The sequence below is a fragment of the Equus caballus genome, chromosome 6 (genome assembly GCF_041296265.1).
Source record: "Equus caballus isolate H_3958 breed thoroughbred chromosome 6, TB-T2T, whole genome shotgun sequence".
Taxonomy (NCBI): Eukaryota; Metazoa; Chordata; class Mammalia; order Perissodactyla; family Equidae; genus Equus; species Equus caballus.
In genome coordinates, this window is record NC_091689.1 from 5,857,303 (window position 1) to 5,869,853 (window position 12,551).

At 41.2% G+C, this 12,551-nt stretch overlaps 2 long non-coding RNA genes across 2 annotated transcripts in view; both read right to left on the bottom strand.

The window, feature by feature from the left end:
• Positions 1-1,049: 1,049 nt before the first annotated feature.
• LOC138924545 (uncharacterized) lies at positions 1,050-3,542 on the bottom strand. Its single transcript, XR_011439460.1, has 2 exons — positions 3,131-3,542; positions 1,050-1,610 (listed from the first exon to the last, which is right to left on the bottom strand). It is a non-coding gene; the product is annotated as an uncharacterized lncRNA (long non-coding RNA).
• Positions 3,543-6,232: 2,690 nt separating this feature from the next.
• The window catches only part of LOC138924544 (uncharacterized), a 62,898-nt gene continuing 56,579 nt past the window's right edge, over positions 6,233-12,551 (bottom strand). Inside the window, exons 3-5 of the long non-coding RNA XR_011439459.1 lie at positions 9,675-9,918; positions 8,447-8,806; positions 6,233-6,626 (exon numbers count right to left, since the gene is read on the bottom strand). This is a non-coding gene — a long non-coding RNA (uncharacterized lncRNA). The remainder of the gene's footprint in view (positions 6,627-8,446; positions 8,807-9,674; positions 9,919-12,551) is intronic.

Consider the following 12,551-nt stretch of genomic DNA (forward strand, 5'->3'; position numbering starts at 1 on the left):
ACAACTAAACCAGGATCTTACCCCTCATTTCCTTCCCAGCATTTAATATAACCAGTAATTGATCAAATGAATCTTGTAAGCCACAGAAAATCCCACAATAACCAAACACTGGACCAGAGGCCCAAAACACGGCCTGGACGAACACCCATGGAAACTGATGAATCACTGGAATATAGTCCATCTGCTTCGTGGAAACTCACTGATTATGTTCCAGCCCACCTGATACATAATTTGACAACCAGAAAGGAAAATGTGGGTCTGTCCATATGGCAAGATACTTCTGAACCGAAAAGGAAACTCCAGGATGAGTCAATAAGCTCTACATAGAATAACCTCTACATAGTCGAATCAAATTGTACTCACTACAACACAGATGTTTGGCGGGGAGGGAGTTGGGGCAAGTGAAGAAAAGACAGCTTTCTTTAATTTCTATAGTGATCTATTGCTCTCAAGTCCCTAGTCCTGCTGATTCAACAGAATAAACTTGTTAATAAAATTTTTTTTTAAGAATTTTTTAAAACTTCAGTCTATTCCAATCTAAAGCAAATACCTTCGCAATCCATCCAAAGTTTGAACACCCTGCTGGCGCTGTTTCCCTTCTCAAGCATTCTTCCTTCTCATTCTTCCTTCTCAATATAGCATCTAGACACGAAAGTAATAAGGGGGTCTCTGGTCCCAGGGCTTTCCTCTGAATCATCTGGGATTGGTATTGATGACTTCCTACAAGGTAACTGGTCTAATCTAGTCCTGGCTATTCTGCATTGCATTGCACCATATATTGTGGCTAATCTTACAAGTCCTTTTGGTTAAGGGACCATTCTACGCTGCAGCTCGGTTCTGATGCTAACCACCAGAGTTAGTGTCAGACTCCACAGATTTAAGGTCACAGTCTCCAACAGGACTGCCCTCACTCCAGATGCCAGTCACAAGTCCAGGGATCCCCAGGCCACTGCACTTCTAACCAGCTGGCTACAAATCCTGGAGGTTCCCACGATCCCCACTCAGGTTTCATAATTCACTAGAATGACTTACAGAACTCAAGAAAGCACTATATTTACAATTACAGTTTTATTATAAAAGGTACAAATCAGGACCGGTCAAATGAAGGGACACATAAGGTGAGGTCTGGAAGGGTCCCAATTGTAGAACTCATGAGCCCTTTCCCCATAGAATCAGTGTCATCCCGCCAGCAAATCAATGAGTTCAACAACCTGGATGTTCTGCCAAGTTTCAGTGTCCAGAGTTGTTATTGGGGTTTTATTATGTAGGCATGATTGATTGAACCACGGGCCATAAGAGTCAACTCGATATCCAGCCCCCTCTACCCAACCCAGAGGGTGAGAAGTTAGACTGATATGTGGCTCAAAGTCCCCACCCCCTGATCACATCAACAGACAGTCACCATGACTACAGTCCAGGTCACCACCGCAACCTCCATCTGAATGTCCTGTGGTGCATGGCTTTCCAGTCTAGGCTACAGGCCTCCCCCAGTCCACCACTTCTCTCGGTGCTTCTGTACCAACTCCCGCCTGGGGATCCGGAACTTGTGGTTGCTTCTCTGCAAACACCTGCCGTGCACGAGACTCACCAAGGCTTCATTCAGTCACCTCCTCAATTTGAAACGGAAATTTGGATCATAAAAAAAAGAATGAAGACTGCAGGAAATGGTGTATATGTGGGTAAATATAAAATACTTATTAATTTTTTTAGTTCCATCAAAAGATAAATAACTAAAGTAAAAAACGTATCGTGGGTTTAATACACATAGAAGAAAAATTATGAAAGCAATAGTGAAACACTTAGAAAATGAAAGCATTCTTAAATAAGTGGTGTGATATTGTTTAAAAACAGGCCATCAGTTAAAGAACACGTGCCGTAAACCATGGAGAGGTCAGGTATGGCCTACTTTGAAATAGGAAGCAATGATTTTCAAAGCAGGAGGAGATACCGTATTAGACGTGTAGAACCTCTCAAACTACACTTACTCTACTCATCTTTCAATTCTCCCTCCGTCTCCCCAACATCCATGCCTACTCCCATTCAAACTGTAATAAACCACTGGGCTGGAACAGAAAAGTCCTGAACCATTATAGACACTTTTCCTGCCCACATTGCCTGATGTTGATAAAACTAGGAGATGTAACTTATTTTCACATTAAGAAATTCATTTTATAAAATGAGCCCTGAAATATACGAAGCAGTGAATACTTCACTGCGGGGGGGCAGCACTGGGGTAAAGGTGGGGGAATTTTCACTCTTATATTCTATGTAAAACATTTTACATTTTCTTATATTTTTGTATTTAAAATGTTTGAAACAAATAGAAAAGACCTCTTAATCAAAATATATTCCTCCTCTCGTTTTCAAGTAAAGATGTAGTTTCAGGTGGGACATAGTTGGGGTAACGGGAGAGGAAAGAAGTGCTATCTGGTCAGCACCAGATCAGCGGCCCTGAGACGTGAGACTCAGGTCACCCTTATATCCACAGGATGCTATGTGGGAAACATGAGTCAGATTTTGATGCTATCAAGAGGCTGATGGACTGATAGCATCATGTACCCACCCCTTCCCCAGGCCCACAGAGCTCCAACGGAACTCCCCTTTCTCTGAGCAGTCTCAGCCCTTCCAGGTTCTATTGCGCAATTTAGCATCAATCATACTCCTACAAGCCCAGCTTACGTTCCAAGAGTTTGTCTGTTGGTTTGAGTGTTCGGTTTCTCAGCACATATTTTCACATAGACACTGTATTATAAATTATGGTTAAATCCTCAAAACTACCCACAAAAGGCTCTTTAAAGTTAATGTATTTGAACTATACACTAAAAATGGTACCATATTAACTACGCTTAACCAGCATTTATAACCCTGTTTCTATGGGGGAAACGCATTCCGTTTTGCAACTAGAAATGACAGAATTGCACTGGGAGAGAGGAGAGTTGAGAGAAACAGGGAGGGCTTTGGAGAGTGGGAACACCTGGGACTTTTTAACTCTAGGGACATCAGAAGAAGCACCTGGGATGGACATCTGTTGCCCATAATCCATTCACTTTTTACCTGGAAACGATAGTTTGACTTTACTTTGGGGAACTGCCCTTCACCCTCTCGGTGTATGTGGCTGGGGTGGGCTTACCTGCGCCACAACTCCAGGGTGGGTGCATGACCCGGGCAGCTCTAGCCACAGTTCCTGCTTCAGAGATGGCCATGCTCTTTCTTTCCAGTCAGATCACAGACAGCATGAGGGCATGCAGCACGTCCTAAACACACTGTGTTTCCTCCAGATGACCTAGCAGAGCGCCAGGCACTAACGACACAGCCATGCCCAGGGAAGGAAGAGAATGGGGTTTTCTAAGCAACCACCTCGCACTAGTCTTTATACACAGCTGTGTCACGTGCCTTTCTCACATAATATGTGTTGCCAACTAGGGCAGTGTTTTACCAGAAACCTGTTATGTTTTGTAAGTAAAATCCTACTTGCTTTATTAATTCAAAAATATTTGACTTTAAGTTTTTTAACATGACTATGATAAAAAAAATATTCAATCATAAAAAATAACGATAATAATGCCTGGCCTGCCTGACTCCCTGGTCAAAAACCCTCTCTCTGAGTTTCGAAGTTTAAAAGAGATTAACCCTGCAAAGCACTATACAAATGTTATTATTATTACTATTATCATTAATTTTATTATTATTATTGCCATCTCTTCTTCTCTTACCCATTCAAAAAAATAAGACATCTGAAAAACAGGTCAAGACTGATAGAAACCATGTCCCATCTAAACTACAGACTGCTCTATAATTTGAGATGAATAAACAAATTAAACCACATTTAATTAAGCATGTATTTAATTAAATACATGTTTTTAATTAAATATACATTTAAGTTAAACTTTGTTTAATTAATTTAATTAATTTGTTTAATTAAATACATACACATACATAAACACACATACCACTTGTAAGGAATCTTAAACATGACTTTTTTTAATGTAAATAAAACAAGTGCTCATTTTCCTTCTAGGAAAGTCATGAATTTTCTGTAACTTCGCAATAGAATTCTTTAATAATAGGAATTTGCTTTCGTGTTATTGGTTAATAGCTTTGCGCTAACCCATGAAATTACTCATCTCTAGTCTATGCATTGATTTGTTTTGAGATTTTTTGCTAAAATAATTTTTCTATTCGCTCAAATTGTTACCTGAATATCACTTTAAAAAATTGGCTGCGAATAGCTCAGCCTTGAGTTTGTTTGCCCGAGCCTCAGAGGCCCGCTACGAAAAGCCTTGTTTCCCTGGTATAAGTCTCTTCCTCATTATCTCAAATATATCCTTACTGCAGCCACATTCTTCCAAACATCATCCAGTCCGGCGAAGGATAATGATCCTCCCCCTCTGAGGGTCCAGTGAGAGCCAGCGGCAAGAGGGAAGATAATCCAGAGAGCCCTTGTCGCTGACTCGTGCCCTGGGTATCCTGTCTCATTATTTGGGAGAGAGGACAGAAGACCATCTATCTCCCCATAGAGTACATACCAGCAGATAAAAAACACAAGTGGCGACCTGAGCCTTGCTTTCTGTGACTCTGTGTCCCCAAGAAAACATATGTGGCACTTGGGCACCTGCAAAATCGGCATGGGCAAACCATGAAGGTTCTCAAACCAAACATCTTGCTTCCATTTCCATTTGTTTAAAAAGTAAATCAATGATTGAATATTAAAAAGCTCCAGATCCAGCACTTTATAGCAAGAAATTTCTAAAAGAGGCTAAAGAAATCTGGATATCATCTACTACACTGGAAAATCATACAATACTGCAGGACTAGGGCAATGCCCGGCAAAAGGCAACCAGACTGGTATAAAACTCCAGGAGGGAAAGTTCGCATGAAATAAATTCCATTCTTAAATTCAGCAGCAACTTTGGGTATCACCATCTTCAGCTTAGTACCTCACCTCTGGGACAAGGAATGTCTTAGAAAGCACTCTTCACTCCATCTCGAGGGAACGCGCCCAACTCTAATTCCAGATGTGCCCCTAATGAACCAGGAGACCTTGGGCAGACCACTCCACCAGGTGCTAAGGACAGTGCCTGACACACAGGGGACACTTGTGGCTGAAGTTACATCTACCTCTCTTTTCCTAAGATTTCTCATCTGGAAAATTATCTAATTAATGGAGTAATAACGTTTCCACGCTTACAATGTATACCATTACATCGTGCTTCCTGGTTTAAAGATTATTTTCATATTCCTTCTCTCATAAATTCTTCACAGTAATTGTGGGGCAGAGATCGAAAAGTACTATTAGTGTTATGTGAGAGATGAAGTAAGTATGGCTCAGGCACGTTAACTGGCAGTCGCACAGCTAGTAAGTTATGTAGCTATTTAAGTCCTTATAGAGCTGCTAGATCACTTACAAGAGAAGGCATCTAAAGTTGCCTGGTGCTTAGTAAGGACCCCATAAATAGTGGTTACACAGCGAGATAATAGAGTATGGTAATTAAATCACAAGCTTTGAGTTTTATACCCTGGCTCCATCACCGATCAACTATGTGAGACTGGGAGAGTTCCTAAACCTTCTTGGGCTCGGTTTCCTCACCTGCGAAAAAGGAATAAGAATACCTACCTGAAACAGTTATTGTAAAGACTAAATGAAAACCCATACGTAAAGCACATAGCACGTAACTTGAATTCTCCACCGCACCTCACTACCTCTCTAAGTGGTAGATGTGAAAATAAAACAAGATAATTTATATGAAGATGCAATGAGATAATGATTAAAGACACTGAAAGAAAAAGCCAAAGCAGAAAGAATGGATGAGAAACAGGAGCAGAACCAACTGAGAGTAAAAGTCATTACTTCGTCATACTAACTTACGAATTATTTGTGTTATCTTAAATCCGTAGTATCATGAATATAGGCCACTTCAAATAAAATAATGCAATGGGGAAACAATTGCGCTGGACATGAGCCGGAGGAAAAAGAGCTGAGGAGACAAAAAAACTCAATTGGTTCCTCAAATGCCTTACTTAGGGTTGTTTCAAAGTAATTAGAATACTTGCACTGGGAAAGTTAGCAGGAGGCAACGACAACAACGGAAAAGTTAAAAACACAAAGCACCAAAGAAGGGAATGGTTTGAGAGGTGCTGAGAAGAAAACATTGACAAGAAATTAAAACCTTAAGGGAAGGCGATTCACAGAGCAGCTGTTGATGAAGAGTCACAAACACGGAATTATACCCACCGCCTCCTCTTACTCTCCTGGCCACCGTCATGTAGACAAAGCAACTTGGACATCTTCCACCTTGAAAGTCTCTTCAGCGAAAAGTTCTTCTCACTCTCTCTCTTCCCAGCAAAAGCTCAGGTCTATCTTACCAATTTCTGTATGTAGGACTCAGCAGTGTCCCTTCCTTATTAAGCTTCCACGTGGCAGTTGATGACTTTCATAGACTCTCTCCAGATGGAGCAAGATGGCTTTGAGCGGCCATGACCATTTTTAAGAGCTGCAATTCTCCTGGTAGTATTATAATGCTCATTCCTCTCCAAGGCCTTTCTGGCACCTTCAGAGAATGTTCCATATTAATTTAATAGTAATCCATTTGGGGAAGAAACAGTAGGCTTCTTCTTTTGTGCTACTTCTGGGAGATGTTTCAGGAATGCAAGAAAGATAGACTTAGTGTATTAGTACATCAATAAGACCAATCTTCTTTTTATAATAAAAAGATGGCATTGACATATATTATGCATGTGTATATAATATATATACATATATATGTATATGCGTGTATTTACATTGTGATCACACATGTATTTCTCATTAAAAAAAGACATAAAAGACAAAATGAAAAATAAAACAGAATTAATTGGTTGATGCTCCCTGATCTATATGTGTATAATGCGGATATTTAGGGTACAACACACCTCACACCTGAAATGAAATTAAACGGTGTCTGAGTTTTCAAAGTAAAGGCAGAGGCACATAAGTGCACTTGCCAAAGAAAGTCCATCTATACTACCTGGGTTGGGGATCCAGTGCCATGACTTTAGAGCCTCCAAAGGTGCTTCAGGGCCCTAGCCCACCAAGGAAGGAAGTGGCCCTAATAGTTGCTGATGTACGAATTCCTTTGTCTGTACTCTGTGCATCTGCCCACTTGACCACAACTGACTGGGCTGGGGTAGACTCTTCACCAAGATCAGCCAATCCCTAAAATGACTAGTAGCCTCTGTCTGTGAGCTGAAGACAGAAATGGGCTTTTAGCAGAGGAACTGGAAATGTGAAAACAACAAGGCTGAGGCTAGTTAATGACAAACCCTGGAATAATCCTCCACGAACCACTGCCCCTGGCAAGGCAGGAGGACGGTGGTCCTTTGGGCTTCCTGATCATCATAAGACTTGGCCGTTCAATGGTTTCTGGTTGTCCCGTGAAGGCCAGTTATTCCATTTCTCCTGCATACAAGAGGCCTCACCATATGGCTACGAGTCCTTATTTCCATATATAGCCCCTAACCACTTAGGCTTGTTCCTCAAAAAGAGAAGAACGTAGTTAGCTCAAGGACTCTCTCTAATGGTCTCCCTCTTTTCTTCTCATAAGAATTTTTAATCGGAAAATCTTGATGATCTCAGCACACTGCTAACCCTCCCAAGTGAGTTTCTTTGCCATTCCCATAAATGTTTGCCCTGGACTACTTTGTCTTGAGATCCTGCTCTTTCATCTCTTTGCGACTTGTCTTCCAAGTCAGTGATGAGTTTTGGGAGGAGAGAGAACTCTGTGTCTGGTACAAAGTCACCAACCATCTTCAAGAGTGTTTGGGCTGAAGATTGCAACTCATCAGCTCTTTCTTCAGAGCAAACACCCTCCTCCTCCAGAGATAAAATGACCCAAGCTTGTTGTTTCTTATTTTTTTTACTTATCTCTCTCGACAAGCCTACATTCACACAGCACTTGCACAATATTTTCAGTGCCTTTAGGGAACTGGAAAACTTCCTAGTCCACCCAGGCGTGTACTGACCCAGGCCTGTTACCCTATGATTTTTATCTTTTTTTAATCTCATCTTATTATCTTATCTCTCTGGAAATCTATATTTAGCATGTAGATCTTAAATCTGAAAGCATTATCAGAGATACAATATTTGAGAATCTTGGTCTACCAATACCCGTGTTTTTCACCCCATGCTCTCTGGAATCTTCCAGAGTTTCCCGGGAAAGCAGGAGAAATCAAAGGAGCAGAGTGGGTTAGACTCCACGTGGCATTGCTTTCCTTCAACACATGGATCTATTTCCCATATTGGGCACAATGACAGTGACTCTACAGCCCTAAGCAAAAATGGAAACTTGTTTGTATAGGGAGATTTAGGGAATCTGACAGCCTCATGCCAAAAATAGTCTTTCCACCTTGGGATGTTTTGTTTCCTGTTTGTACCGAGGTTTTTGTGTCTAGGATTTTAAAAGGCCAGTACCACATGATCAATCTTGGGCGCTTCATAAGGCAGCGTTGTCTATCAGAACTTGTGTCTCAGGCTCAGGGAGACTCGCTGCACAAATAAGACCTCCTGATCAGCCGGGAGAGGAAGTAGATAAAGCTCTGGAAGCTTCGTCCTAAGAAAGTCTGACCAGCAGTCACCAGTGGGGCAGACAGGAAACAGCCCAAGGATAAGGTCACATGGAGGCGGATGGAGGTGAGAAAGGGCTTTCATACAATTGTCCCTGCATGGGAGACAGAGGCCAGTGAAGGCGAACCTCTCAATGACTCTGCAGGAATCCAGGGCTCCCCAGCATTCGGCATTCACAGACTTGCTGAGCATATCTTATCTTGACTGCTAGATGGAAAAAAGCAGAGCCAGTTCACCAGTGTAAGTTAACTATTCATAATATTCACCACTTCATTCCACAACCAGTATGTGTCAGGTGCTTTCCCATAACAATATTCCTCCATGAAGAATATTGGGCAGAAATAGAACCTTCAAAACAGATAATACTATGTTTATAAAATAACATAAGTTTCAGAAAAGTACAGACTAGAAATGGGGCCCTATTTTTTCCTTAGAAACCACTCTAGCCATTTAGTAAAATGTCCCATTTACAATCAGTACTGAAAACTGATTGAGGATTAAGAAAAACCGAGTCCTGATTAAGGGAAATGTAGATCTAGGTAGACAGACGCTTTATTAGATTGCTTTTTGTGTAAGACTGTATGCTGGCTATGAACTGGATTTAGAGGTGGGTCCCACAGCCATGCAATATTTCTCTGCCCAGCGTAACCCAGCTTCCTGCTTCTGGTAAGCCAGGTGTTTGATTAGTCTTCTCTGAACTCGGAGGCGTGCTGCAGAAAGAATACACGCTCCTCTAATCATTTTTCTTCCCTCTTGCCATCAATGTAGCATTATCCAAGAACACACTGACCTTTAACGGTGCTAAGCTCCTTGGCAACTACCCCACTCCTCTCTTACTTTAATCTTTTTACTTTCTTTCCTATCCCCACTCTCCAACCTCCATCTTCCCAGGCAGTAAAATATTTCTACTTGCATCTTTTTCCATAAGGATCTCTGTTTCTCTTATATTTTGATTCTCCTAATGTTTAACAGGCAAATGAGGCCGGCCTTAGAAAAAAACATAAGCCACCTGTCAAAATGGTTTAACACGGTGTCAGCTCCTGACCTGAGTTTAGCTTTGGCTCTGTAAACTTACCCTCAATGCCAAATGTCACGTTTGATGTAGAAGCAAGTGCTGTGTTGTTTAGATGTTCCTGACACCATCTAAATCCATTACTTCATTGAGATATTTTCCTCAATGTCTTCTTCCTTCTATGGATGAATTAATTGTGCCCAACACTGGCCATCTTCACTCCAGAGTGCAGGCCAGCTATGATGATCCGATCAACACCTCTAAGACGGAGTCCTCCTCCCACTTGATTTATGGAGGTTTGGGCAATCTGTACCAGCAGGAGAAGAAAGATGCATTAAAGGGAAAGAAGACCAGGACAGATTTTACTCCTCGCTTCCACAGGGTTGAACCATAGAAAATTGCTATTTTTGTAGGTCAAAAGTGGTCAAACATCAACAGTTTTGTATGGTTCAGCCCAAGACACGAAACAATGGACTCACAGTTCAACAACATGAGTCACAAACTCCACAGTGCACAATGAATATGAAAATGAAAGGTGTCTTACAAGATCGGAGCACTGTCAATCACATGTAAATCACCACATGTATGGAAATGCTTTTAAGGGTTTATATGCTTGAGGATTGACCCCTCGGTGCCTTCTATTTTTAAATACTGAACAAGAGGGACAGATCCTCTGCTCTTCATCTGAGGCAATGAAAGCACCACACCCAGGCAATGGAGATTGATGGAAAAACATGTGAATGAAGGACACTTTTCTTATTTTGCTCCATGATCCAAAAGGCTGATTCAAGAGGGTGCTTCATTGCGGTCGATAGCTCATCCAAACATGAGCCTCAGAGGGGCACCACCCTCCCACAGGCTATGGGAGGAGGGACTGGCCCAGAGAGACATGACTAATGCAAGGTCATCCAGGGGTCCACGGGCTAAACAAGTCATGAACCTCAGCCCTACCAAGGTCTGGCCTTAGCTACTGCTGCATTTCCTCTTTAAAAGGTATGACCAAGGAATACAAAATTAAGGACTTCATTGTCCAGCCAACCCATCTAAGGGAGAAACACAGACTCAATCCATTCTGCAGATGGAGTTCCCTTTAGAAACTCTGGCATTTGGTGGGCAATGTTATTTCTCTCAATTTTTTTCTTCAAAGATCATTTTTCCCTTATACCCCTAAGAGTTTTAAATGAAAGAGGCTCTCCTATAAAATAGCACACGTGCAAGCACACACATGTGGTATCTAGGCATTACCTCAAGTATAAGAATCAAGCAAAACTTAAGGCCCAAATATCTTCAGTAAATCAAGAATGTGGTTAAAAGCTCGTTCCCATAAATCAAACTTTATTTAGCACATCTGGAGAGAGCACCACTGCAAGGTTGTAACTTTATGGCTTTACATCCTTTTGGTCTCATTATCTCTAGACTTTTGTCCCCAAAAGTGGTTTTTAAATCAAAATGATATTCAAGCTCCTTTTAAAAGAAATTCAGCTCAAAAGATTGTGAGCTACATAGACACTGTACATGCATATCTGGAAAATATACACAGAAGCTTCTTCCATAGCTGTGGTTCCATCCTCACAAACTTTTGAAACTCTTTAAAGACCTTATTCCGAGTCCATTTAAAAAGGAAAACAAATGGGAATATGTTGATATAATCTAATCAAATCTCTCACCTCTAAATAAACAGAACAAAAGGATAGCATACTTAATTGAAACACTCAGGCTCCTAAACCTCATTTCAGGCACCAGTTTAGATATCCATTTTTACCTTGACTAAACTTCTTAACAATAAGAACTATGTTAATGTTAAAACTCCTCTACCTCATCACACTCCAAACTTCACTTCGCTTAACAAACCTTTATTGAGCACCTAGAAGATGCATAGCACAGGGCTAAATGCTGATGGAAAAGTAAAAATATAAGAGGCAATCGTAGCTTCCAGGAAACTAACATCCCATAGGGAGGAAAATCACGATACCATCAAGTCAGTTTCCCACAGTGTGCTCCTAGGAATACACGCTCCTTGATTTAATATTTTTTGTGTGAAAAATCGGTTCCATAGCCAAATAGATTTGAGAACTGCAAGGCTGAGCACAGTTAAATAATTTTCTTTTTTGTAGAATCTCTCAGAAACTTGACTGGGCAAATGTGAATTGTGAAGCTCTTAAGACAGGAGTGCAGTACTTGACCATGAAACCATTTTTATGTGCATCGTCTTCTACCAGTCACACCTGGGGAAACGTTGGGTCAAGTGATTAAGAGGTTATTGGCTGTTCTGTTCATTTGGGAAGTTTAGAGGACAAAGACCAGCTGGAATGTTGGAGAGGGGCTTCGAGGGGAGAGTGAATTCAAAGCGAACCTTGAGCTGGACTCTGAGAGAAGAGTAGAATTTGGATAGGCACAGGGAAAAGGAAAGATGGAGATCTCCTATGAGAGAAGACATGAGTCCACCAAAGATTAGCACCAAGAATGAGCACAGCACGTTTAGAGGTCAGTAAAGAGAACATCCTACTAGGGAGAAAGGCTCGAGTTGGGGAATGCAGCATAAAAATGTAAAGGCTGAAAATATTAATCAGGTGTAGATAGTTTTTCCAACTCTCCTAATAACCCTGAAAGATAGGCATTGCTGCAATATTTTACAGGTAAGAAAACTGAGATATGGAGAGATTAAGAAACATATCCAAGGTGTCATAACCAGGAAATAGCCAACCTAGAATTTGAACCCAAGTTGGCATGATTACAAAAAGAGTGGAAATCAATTGGGTAGGACTTTAAAAGCCAAAATGGCGGGTTTTATTTTTATCTTAAAGACAGTAGAGGTTTCCCAGGACCAGAGATTTCTCAGAAGGAGACTGACATGAAACTGGTGTTTTAGGAAGATAAGCTTAACAATGGTGCTCAGGATGGATTAAAGGAGGAAGGAAACAGAATCTGGATGCCATTTGG